We start from the raw sequence: 11,366 nt of genomic DNA on the forward strand, positions 1-11,366 counted from the left end.
CATCAATATTTTGCCTTAAGAAACTTAAGAACGTAATACAGAAATTTAAATGTACTCCTTTTAAGGGAAAGCCACCAGCAATTTCTAAACTTAAAGCACGAAGATGAAAGGATAAAATAAATTGTGCCTTATATTCTACAATTCTAGAAGAAACACGAGCTCAACTCCAGGGTTACACACAGTCATGCCAGTGTGATCTGGGGAGGAATCCCGAGGCTCCAGCCCTGGGCTCCAAGTTTTGATCCCTCGGCATTGGGTACAGGAGGGGGATTGATGCTGCTGATGTGGGATTTCCCGGACTCTGACTTCACCAACTTATCACATATCATCATTATCTTCCAGTCTCTCCTCTCTGAGTCCTTTCCTTCAGCTGTTGCACCATTTCTACTTTGTTCAGAGGGATAATGCTGGGAAGTATAGGATGTCAAGTTCACTCTGCTTTTATTTTTTATTCCTTTTGTCAGACAGTTGGCAGCTGTGTGAAGATGGGAATGGAGGAGGCAGGGTAGGCAGTGGGTGACGCAGCCACAGCTTGGGTTCTCTGCAGCCCTGGCACAGAAGATAGGAACACCCATGGGGGATGCGGCCACCATGATGTCTTCCCACACAAGGAGTGCCAAGTGCTTTTCTCACGCTTTTCTGGATTGTTCCATGGTGGATGAGTCGGCAGGAGTGAAATGGAGCCGCAGAGTGGAGGGGTATCTGGCAAGGCCTGAGGGAGGATCCCCTGTCCCCAACATTTCAATGATATCAGGTGACAGCAGTGATTCTCTTAGCACCTGGTCTGCTTTGTCCCAGGCCAGGATATCATTGTACATATTCTCAGCTGGGTGAGCACCAATAGAGGACAGGGAGAGTCTTGTGGAAGTTCTCTCTAAGTCAGTGGCTCTTTTCATCTTCAACAAGATGTGCCACTTCTTTGTTCCAGCAAGTAGGAAGAATAGTCTGGGCCTCTTTGCACACAAGACTGTGATACGAATGCACCATCACAGGCCCCACAGAGGAGCTGTCCGTTTCCCCACACAGCTGCTAGGAGCTCTTTCCCATGTTCCCAACCTTTCCTGCCTTTATCTGATATTTGTGAGTACAATTGTAGAAAAGGGAAGTGCTTTGATAGTCAGCAAGTGTCAGCAGGTTGAGGATTCTGTAAAGGCATCTTGGAAAATCAAGGAAGGAGACACATGCTTAATTCCCAAGCTCTGTTACCCTGGCCTCCAGCAAAGCCTACCCTCGTATCAGAGAGGCCCATTGTAGATAAATATGGGCTGCCAAAAGCAAGACAAGCCTCGGGCAAACTGCCCAACAGATGGTTCAACTCTGTGTGTACCAGCCAAGGGCCAATGTGTCAGACAGTAGCTTCTGTTTGTGCCTTAAGTCAGAGTGTGAATATAAGATAATTCTGGGATGGCAGGGATCCCACATTTATGGATGTGGGATGGTTTAGTTCCAGCCAAGAGAAACTTAGGACATCCTCTTTCAGGAGTTTGAATGCATGGCTTTCTCTGCTGCCTCCTCAAAGCCTTGGCCACTGGAGCTGAGTGGTGAGAAGGGTGAAGGGCTTTAGATAGGAGGGAAGGAATGTCCTTGCATGGCTCAGAGGATGGGGACCCTAGCCAAGATCTTGGTGCTTTGGCCTGCAGGCAGCATTAGAAGCCAGCCCAGGAAGTAGGGCAGTGGCCTTGTACAGAGGGCTTGAGGTGGCTAAATTTATGTGTCAACCTGACTAGGCTAAGGGATACTCACACAGCGGGTAGAACATGTTTCCTAGGTATGTCTGTGAGGCTGTCCCCTAGAGGTTGGCATTGGACTCAGTGGATTGGGTGAAGATCTGCTCTCACCCGTGTGGGTGAGCACCGTCCAATGAGGGCCCGAACAGAACAAAAAGGCGGAGGAAGGGTGAATTCGCTCCCTCTACTTCAGCTGGGACATCCATCTTCTCCTTGGACATCTGTGCCCTGGTTCTCAAGCCTTCAAATCCTGGGACTTACACCCGAACCCTGCAAGTCCCCTGGGACTTACACAGACACCCCCACCCCCCACCCCCCCAAGGCTACCCCGATTCTCACCCTGTTGGACTTGAACCAAATTACACCACTGGCTTTCCTGGTTCTCCGGCTTGCAGCCAGCAGATGGGAGTACTTCTCGGTCTCCATAACCACATGCGCCAATTCCTATAATAAATCTCCTCATAGCTATTGATCTATAACTATTTATTCTCTGGGAAACCTTTACTAATACAGGGCTCTTTTTTCCCTCAGGTTCCTTAGATCCTGGGATGAGGAGGTTGACCAGAAGGTGGGCTTGGGAAGGTAGCCTGGGGTCCAAATCCTCTTGGCTCTTCAGCTTGGCAGGTTAGTTAACATTCAGAAGCCTTCATCCCCCATCCACAAAATGGGCATGTCCAACTCAGAAGCTGCCTTGAAGAAAGGGTCTACTCAGCATGGTGCGTGGAGCCTAAGCAATCAGTACTTCAGGACTTCACCCTGCCCCTTTCCAATAACTGCTGCTGTCTCCCTCACAGGATGTCGCCCTCACAGGATGTCTCCCTCAGTGTCTGAAAGCTGGGTTTGATGCGTCTGGAAAAGCGTCCCTCACAGGCGTCGTTGCTGGGAGCCCCTGGTGCCGCCAGCAGCTAGCAGGGAGCATGTCCTCTGCCCGCTCACTTCTGACCCTTCTCTCGCTGCAGGGATGGGGACCTTAGGACAGAATGGCTCTAAACCCGCTCCTGTCCATGGTGTGAGCATTTCCTGATGTGAAAGCTTCAACCGCAGTCTCAACATTGAGCTCTTCCAAGGCATAAAATAATCAGTTAAAATTATTACGTGTTATAAAGATGCTGGCCCCAGAGAAGAGTGAGACCCGGAACACAGTGCAGCTGGGAGCAGCCTGGGCTGCGCAGAAGGCTCAGATCTGGCGACGGCCCTTGCCGGTGACTGTGACCTGGGGTGTTTTGGAGACTCCGAGTCTCAGCTTCTCCATATATAAGATGAGAAGAACCAGCCTCAGAACAATATTCTATAGCTTCAAACTTGCCTGAGAACCAGCCTCAGGCAAGGTTGTTTGTGCATTAGTGAAATCAGATGTATTAAATAAAGTACCACATTGATCATGGAGTTGTTGAATAACTGAGAACACACCTATCTGTCTCCAAAAAATAAATGTTGAAAATGATGAGGGTGTGGCTGTACACTGGGAAGGGAAATAGGGTGCTTGGATGAGAGTCTTGAGGCATGGGATAGAGGAGGAATCCGGGATAGTTCCGTAAGAAAATGTGCTTGCACTATGGTTTCTTTGTGGAGGCTCTTGTGTGCTGGGAGGCTGGCTGGGATGGGGAGTTGGTGGCAGAGAATAGTGTCTGTTTTCTTTCTCCTAAGTGGATAATTCTGCAACAGAGGACTGGGGTCATTAGGAGCCAGTGGGCAGGTAGGGACAGGCATTGGAGTGGACTAGCACTGGTTCCCCTGAAGCTCTCTGGGGTAGAGGTGAAGGAGCTTCTAGGGCAAAGTTTGCCAGTTAAAGAGGAGCCATCGTTTGGGCTGCTCTCCGAAATGGAGAATTTTTGTGTGTGCCTGGAGTGTTTCTATTTGAGAGGTGGGAAGGTGAATTATTTACCAGTAAGTTTATCCTTCTCAGATTCTGCAGAACTTTCAGACCCATAAACAAATTAGAAATTTTCTCCTCTTGCTTAACCTAAATTTCTTTGTGGAAGCCAAAGGAAAACATGAGTAATTTTCTAATATATTCAGTTACAGAGACAGCAAAGAGAAATATTCAAGAAAAAAAAAACCCCTGAGATGCTACTGACTTCGTGTATGTCTTAGCTGTAGACAGAATTGGGATTTCCTAATATGGGTTTGTTCCAGTACAGCCCCTCAGAAAGATTTTCATCAGCAAAACACACATTGGAGGAGCAGCTGCTGTGCAGTTGTCTCCTTTAAACCATTTTCTCACTTCATTGCTAATTTTCACAGCACCTTTCTTCTAACAGTTCTACATTTTTGATCTGCAAACAACCTGGGATTATTTATTTCCCTCTTGGTAAATAAAAGAAATTTAAAGTCGATTCTAGAGTGGGTTAGATTGGTTTATTCCGGGTCCCTTTAAAAGAAGTCTCTGTTAAAGGGTAAGCCATAAATACAATAAATGGAGAACCGCCTGGTTAACCGAGGGCTGATTCCCAGAGATGATGCAACCAGAGGGAGCTTCCTGAGCAACGTAGCTTAACTCCCTGCGAAGGTAACCACAGCTTTCTAACAATAAGTGAAATGTTTGTACTCATATCATAGGCACCCTGCAACAACACAGCCCTTTTCTCTCTGCCATGCAAAAAAGCAATCAAGAAAGTAAGAAGGGGCATTTTTGAGAACAAACTAGGAATCTTAGCATGATGCCTTCTCTCTAATTATGCTGGAAACAGGCTTTGAAAAAGAAAAAAATACTGAGGAGAAGATCATTAAATAGAATTCAACTAAAAATGGCTTTTGATATTCTGTAGCTTCAAAGCATTTGTATTGGGTATATGTTCTCATGGTTTTTGTTTGAAAGAGTTTAAGGTAAATTTTAATGTCCCATTCCTCTGAGAACTCAGAGAAAGCCAGGTTGTTTAAGAAGTAATTAAGAAGCTGGGTGCAGTGGCTCACACCTGCAATTCCAGCACTTTGGGAGGCCGAGGTGGGCCAATCAGCTAAGGTCAGGAGTTCGAGACCAGCCTGGCCAATGTGGTGAAACCAAGCCTCTACTAAAAATACAAAAATTAGCCAGGCGTGGTAGTGCATGCCTGTAATCCCAGCTACTTGGGAGGCTGAGGCAGGAGAATCGCTTGAACCTGGGAGGCAGAGGTTGCAGTGAGCTGAGATTGTGCCATTGCACTCCAGCTTGGGTGACAGAGCAAGACTCTATCTCACGAAAAAAAAAAAAAGTAATTAAGGCCAGATTCAAGCTTACTTCTTAGGGAAAAAAAAGAGGTAATTAAGAACAAGTAGACATTTTAGATAAACTAGCTAATTAGCATTCATGGTCCCTTAAGTTTTGCTCTAATAGTCTGTTATTTTTTGCAAGTACATGATGTGCATGTGTAGATATAGTAGTTTATCATTAAGCCTCGCCTTATGATTATTAAATATGATACTTTGCTCTTTTAATACTTGCAGTTCCCATTTTTAATGTGCAACAAAGTGCACAATTTTCCTTTGGTACCTGGGAATCTGTTTAACGGAAACTCTGCTATTTTTCCCTAAGTCCCTTTTAGTCACACAAAGGTAATTCACCTGAATTTTCAGTAAATCTCATGGGAGAAAAGAATCAACTTTGGTGGTTCTCAACCTAATTTTTTTTTTTACCCCAACCCAGTTTTTGTTCAGCCTCCACTGCATTTACTAAGTAGAGTAGCAGCTATGGAACTATTGCATTCTTTGTACTGAAAATATACTATTGAAAGGAGACAGAATTTGATCTGTAGAAAAAGGGAAATCATTCTTTGGGTATGGAGGCCAAAGGAATTTCAAGGGCTACAACCTGCTGCTATTAAACTGCTATGTAGAAGAGAAGAAAAAGTATTAAACAGAACCCAGAGACACTCAAATTTAGGAACCAGCACTGACCTTACCCTACAATTACTCCCCAATGAGGAGTGATGAGTGGCAAATGACAGCCCCCGGACTAGGAGAAAGAGGCAGGTTCAAAACATAGGCTCCCTTATCCTGGGCAGATCACATAAAGCTTTGGTATCCTCATCTCTAAAACATTTACTTTTTTTTTTTTTTTTTTTTTTTTGAGACAAGATCTTACTCTGTCACCCAGGCTAGAGTGCAGTGGTGAGATCTCTGTTCACTGCAACCTTCACCTCCCAGGCTCAAGCTGTTCTCCTGCCTCAGCCTCATGAGTAGCTGGGAGTACACGCACCTGCCACCATGCCTGGCTAATTTTTGGTTTTTTTTTTTTAGTATAGACAGGTTTTCACCATGTTGGCCAGGCTGGTCTCAAACTCCTGACCTCTGCCCACCTCAGCCTCCCAAAGTGCTGAGATTATAGGCATGAGCCACCGTGCCTGGCCTAATACTCACTATTCTGTCTCCCTCACTTTACGGGATTGCTATGAGGTTTAGTGAGTTTGGGTATGTGACTCTAGAGGGGGCTGAGTATGTATAAGGTAAGGACCATGTTCTCTAGGACTTTTGCATCCTCCCATCACAGGTTTTGTGGAACTGTACTCCAGCTCTGTGATGGCACACGTGGAATGAAATAAATATACACAATATAGAAAAACACAAATGAATGTAAGACACATTTGCCGGTTCAGATTAATGGGAAGAGGCTTAGTTCTCATCTCCTTCCCCCAAATGACGTTACAGGGTTGCTTAGACTCAGTGGTGTGCTGGAGCGGGCTCCTACCAGCTGGAAAGAACCAGTTCAATACATCTCTTCTTAACTCCATGTTCAGAGTCGTCAAGTTGGTAACTTGAAATTGGCCATGCTGGAAGTATTTACAGCATGAAAATTGGCAGGTGCTACATATCATAGCTTTTTGTTTGTTTCAGAGAACGAATTGTTAAATATTTACTGGCAATGCACTGCTTAGATTTTTCCATTGCTTGTAAGTAATTTTGGTTTGATTTTATAGACTACGGTATCCATGAGTATTATGGTTTTAGGTGATATGGCGTGAGCTGAAAACCAAAAGAAAAGCTCCATTCATTTACTACTCACAAATGCATCTTTGCCACTTTTCACAGGCAGCATGGAGATAGACATGGTCTTAGGTCCATTCGCATTAGTCACCCAGCACAGAGACTGTGGACTGTAGTGCGTGCCTTGAGTCTGGTGAAGGCCTCCTAAAATCACAACTCTGAGAGAGATTTGAAGCTAAGAGACCTAGGTTCAGGTTCCTTCTCAGTCATTACTAACTGTGTGATCTTTGTCAAATGACCTGATTTCTGTCATTTGAGCTGATTTCTTTGGATTGTTCATTTGTAACTTAGGATAAATACCTACTTCATAGACTTGTTGGAATAAATGGGATATTGCATGTAAAACACTTAGCATGTGGCCTGGCCTATAGTGACCTCTAAATAAAAGAAGGGCAGCTGTCCATCAAATCACCATTGTCATCACCATGCTTGTCATCAGGAAGGGATCATGGGTAGTCACTATGCTTCATAACTATCCGTGAAAAGGCCTTCTAAGGTCACAGGTGACTGAACTATGGTTTACTTCATCTTTTTTTTCTTTTTTGAGACAGAGTCTCACTCTCACCTAGGCTGAAATACAGTGGCATGATCTCGGCTCACTGCAACATCTGCCTCCCGGGTTCAAGCAATTTTCCTGCCTCAGTCTCCTGAGTAGCTGGAATTATAGGCGCCCACCACCACGCCCAGCTAATTTTTGTATTTTTAGTAGAGACAGGGTTTTACTCTGTTGCCCAGGCTGGTCTTGAACTCCTGACCTCAGGTGATCCTCCCCACTTGGCCTCCCAAAGTGCTGGGATTACAGGTGTGAGCCACCACACCTGGCCTACTCCATCTTTATAAAACCCTGATAATCTTAGATTCTCTACTGGAGCCAAGAAATCTCTTTAGGCTCTCTTTTCCCATGATAAAGCCCTATAAAATAACCAGGTCAAACAACAGGCCAAGTATTAACATTTTATAGGTTTAAAAATATCATTCAATTAATTTTAAAACCATCACATCTCACTGTTGCTTGAGAAATAGGAAACAGGAACAGAAGGAAGAGACCAAAATATTACCTCATTACTAAGATGAAGGGTATAGTTTAGTGCAAGAACCACATGGGCCTGCTTAATAGGACCTCAGAATTGGACAGACTTGATCCCCTGTCTCAGGCAATGCTAACCAGGAGCTCATTCATGGAGGAGAGGCAGAGAATGTGTACTCCCAGAAGCAGCAGCTTCCAGAAAAAGAAGGAGGAGCCAAGCAGAGCATGCCCACATCAATCTTCCAGCGTTTAATAGCTATAGAAGTTACTCAACCTCCCTTGGATGGATAGAAGCTGGCATTATCTTTCTTAAATATGATACCTCTTATCTTTTTGTTCCCTTGACACTTGAGGAGGGAAGCCAAGGGTTGATTATGCAACCAAGTTTGTGCATTTTGCACATTTATTAAGTTATGCTTTTGAGGAAATTAAAAGATCCCAAGTGCTTCAATTTTCTGTGACCCTTTTAGTTACTTATTTCAAAAAGTGCTCAGTGGGAAATGCCTATGTGTTCTCCACAGCACTCCCATGTTGCGGGGATATGTCCTCAGTCCAAAGATATTCCTCAGTCCTAGGAGTTCACAGTTGCATGGTATAAACAAGTGTATTAACTCATCATTACAAGACCAAGGCCGGGCGCGGTGGCTCACGCCTGTAATCCCAGCACTTTGGGAGGCCGAGGCGGGCGGATCACAAGGTCAGGAGATAGAGACCATGGTGAAACCCCGTCTCTACTAAAAAATAGAAAAAAATTAGCCGGGCGCAGTGGCGGGCGCCTGTAGTCCCAGCTACTGGGGAGGCTGAGGTAGGAGAATGGCGTGAACCCGGGAGGTGGAGCTTGCAGTGAGCCGAGATTGCGCCACTGCACTCCAGCCTGGGCGACAGAGCGAGACTCCGTCTCAAAAAATAAAAAATAAAAAAATAAAAAAATAAAAAATAAAAAATAAAAAAAAAAACAAGACCAAGTGAAAAATGCTGTTCTGAAATATGACAAAGGGGCTATGGGAGGATACTTTATCTAGGAACATCTGAAAAGACTTTTCAAGGGAAGTCTTTAAGGATTAGCAGGCCTTTGCCCATGAGAGCTTTTTGTAGCTTCTAAATGGATGGTGATACAGATACACCCCAACATTTCTCTCCATAGGTGTGTTTCACTGGAAGTTGTAGGGGAGAGCTCCTTTTAATGTCGCTTTACCTTACATCGCAGCCCCGTGTCCTACTCAATTTGTCTTCTCATAGCCAGTTATAGATAAACTGTTAACACTCCACACTCTGTGGCTGCCAAAGCATTTGAATGAAAAACCATTTTTTCATTCAAAAATGGGAACCTACAATGGGTCATGGAGGCTTCTATTTTGCCTACGCTGTGCCTATCAAAGTGGTTTCCAATCCTTTAGTTCAAGGTTCCCCAACCCCCATGCTGTGGACCAGTACTGGTCTGTAGCTTGTTAGGAACTAGGCCACACAGCAGGAGGTGAGTGGTAGGCAAGCGAGCATTACCACCTGAGCTCCTCCTCCTGTCAGATCAGCAGCAGCATTAGATTCTCATAGGAGCACGAACCCTATGGTGAACTGAGCATGCGAGGGATCTAGGTTGCACGCTCCTTATAACCTAACTAATGCCTGATGATCTGAGGTGGAACAATTTCATCCCCAAACCATCCTTCCTAACCCCGATCCCCGCCCCCATCCCAGTCCATGGAAAAACTGCCTTCCACGAAATCAGTCCCTGGGGCCAAAAAGACTGGGGACCACTGCTTTAGTTCATTTGACTCTTCATTTCCCCAGTAACACAGGCAAGACTGACATCCATCTGCAACCCCCAATGCCATGCTGCACAGCTCCAGGGTGCCATTTACATCATAGTCTGTGTTGTGTTGGGCAGTGCCACCATGGATTCCCGACCAAGGAAAACACTTTCCTTTGTCTTTGCCACCCAAACCATCCCCCAGAGCCCCATGCTGCCCTTCCATCCCCATCCACGATGATTCATGACCCCTACCCCTACTCTTTCACCAGTTCCCATACTCCAGACCCTCTCTAGGAAAACCCATCTTTCTACTGTCCCATTGTTTAGGACCCAACTCTCTGTGAGAGATGAATGAATGCATGTCAAGGGATTAGTGAGTTATTAGCAAGTTGGTCCCTTTCAGATTAATCTGGTATTTTACTTGAGCCTTCCTGGAGGCTGGACTTCAACCCGGAGAAATGAGTGAAGAGGAAATTCCAGTTTGGGAACTGACAGCCTAGGCAGGGGTGATGGTGGAGATATTTTGGCATAGGAGGGTATTTAGGGCAACTGTAGCCTCTGATTTTACATAGTCATAGAGAGGCTGCTGCCTTGTTTCAGGTAATAACCCCACATTCCCACCAAAGGCAGGACTCTGGTCTCAGCTCCGCCTGGACAGGAGACTTGGACATTTAGCAGGATTATAGTTTAGGTCTCCTTATCAGGAGATGAAGGTGTATTTGCAAACATATTGAATACACGCACACAGAGACACTGACAAAAAGATTAACCTGACTTTTTCTAATTAATTATGTCCACATGGAGGTGGTTCAAATGCTGGTAGAAGCGTAAAAGAGTGATATGATTTTTGCCTTTGAAGGTGGGTTTAATTGGTTATTTGTGCTGAGTTTGGATTGCAGGGGAAATAAAACTTGGATTTTCATCTGCATATGATTTTAGTCTCTACATATTACAATAAAATGTTGGGCTTTGTCTTTTTTTTTTTTTCCTTTCCCATCTTTTGCAAACAAGTTGAAAATGATGCGAAGAAAGCTCTTAAATGATCTTTCCAATTTTCAGTCATCATATTTCCACAATTCTATATCAAGAATAGATCTGGATCTTACTTTTCTTAAGGTCTGGCTTTAAATTAAAATATCCTGAAAGACTTATAATAAAAAACCACAGTCTCCTGCCTCCAAGTTCTGCTCCCCAGAAACATTTGCTTTTAACTTTTTAAAATTTCTTCTGGTTGTTTCCCACATTAAAAAAAAAAAAATAATAACATAATTGAGTCATAATTTTATGATTTGTCCACGTTAAACTCTATTAGCTCCCTGTTATGCCACGTGAGGAGTTAGCTTTATAAATCCCCCAAACCCTTCTCCTCAAGGTAGTTACATTAATATCCTCTTTTAAATTATTTGTCAATATTTATGTTATTATGATTTTAAAAATATTGTTTATGGCAAAGTTCTCAGTGTACTATGAAAGCATTACCTTTCTTAGGTAGCTTCAGAAAAGTAGTTGTAATCATCGTTTTGAGTGGGATGTCAAGACCCTTGCTGATACAGACAGCTTCTCCAGAGAGAAAACCCCTCAACTGTTAAGGACACGCAGAGGCCTCAGGGCTGCTACACCAAGGGCTGATCTATCACTGTTGCTACGCTATGATCACTAGTTTGCAAGCATAGCTCAAAGGAGGCTTGGTATGTCAGTTGTACCTAAGGAATGTTTTCTGTGTACATGTGGCCCATGCTTTAAATGTAGGCTGCAGGAGCAGGGTGTATGCCCTTGGATGGGCATGGCTTTTAGAGTCAAGAAGACCAGAGTTTAAATTATCATGGTAGGCAGAATCCTTACCCCCCACAAGAGGTCCATGCCCCAGTCCCTGGAACCTGTGAGTATGTTATCTTACTTAGCA

The 11,366-nt window shown here is 44.4% G+C and overlaps 1 long non-coding RNA gene across 5 annotated transcripts in view; it reads left to right on the forward strand.

The window, feature by feature from the left end:
• LOC103246889 (uncharacterized) overlaps window positions 1-3,106 on the forward strand; it is a 61,087-nt gene extending 57,981 nt beyond the window's left edge. For 4 of the 5 annotated variants that reach the window (XR_012089584.1, XR_012089586.1, XR_012089588.1 and 1 more), the window contains one exon: window positions 2,259-3,106. This is a non-coding gene — a long non-coding RNA (uncharacterized lncRNA). The remainder of the gene's footprint in view (window positions 1-2,258) is intronic. The other variant, XR_012089587.1, reaches the window with a different exon arrangement.
• The last annotated feature ends 8,260 nt before the right edge of the window (window positions 3,107-11,366 follow it).

This window comes from Chlorocebus sabaeus, chromosome 2, assembly GCF_047675955.1.
Source record: "Chlorocebus sabaeus isolate Y175 chromosome 2, mChlSab1.0.hap1, whole genome shotgun sequence".
NCBI classification, from domain to species: Eukaryota; Metazoa; Chordata; class Mammalia; order Primates; family Cercopithecidae; genus Chlorocebus; species Chlorocebus sabaeus.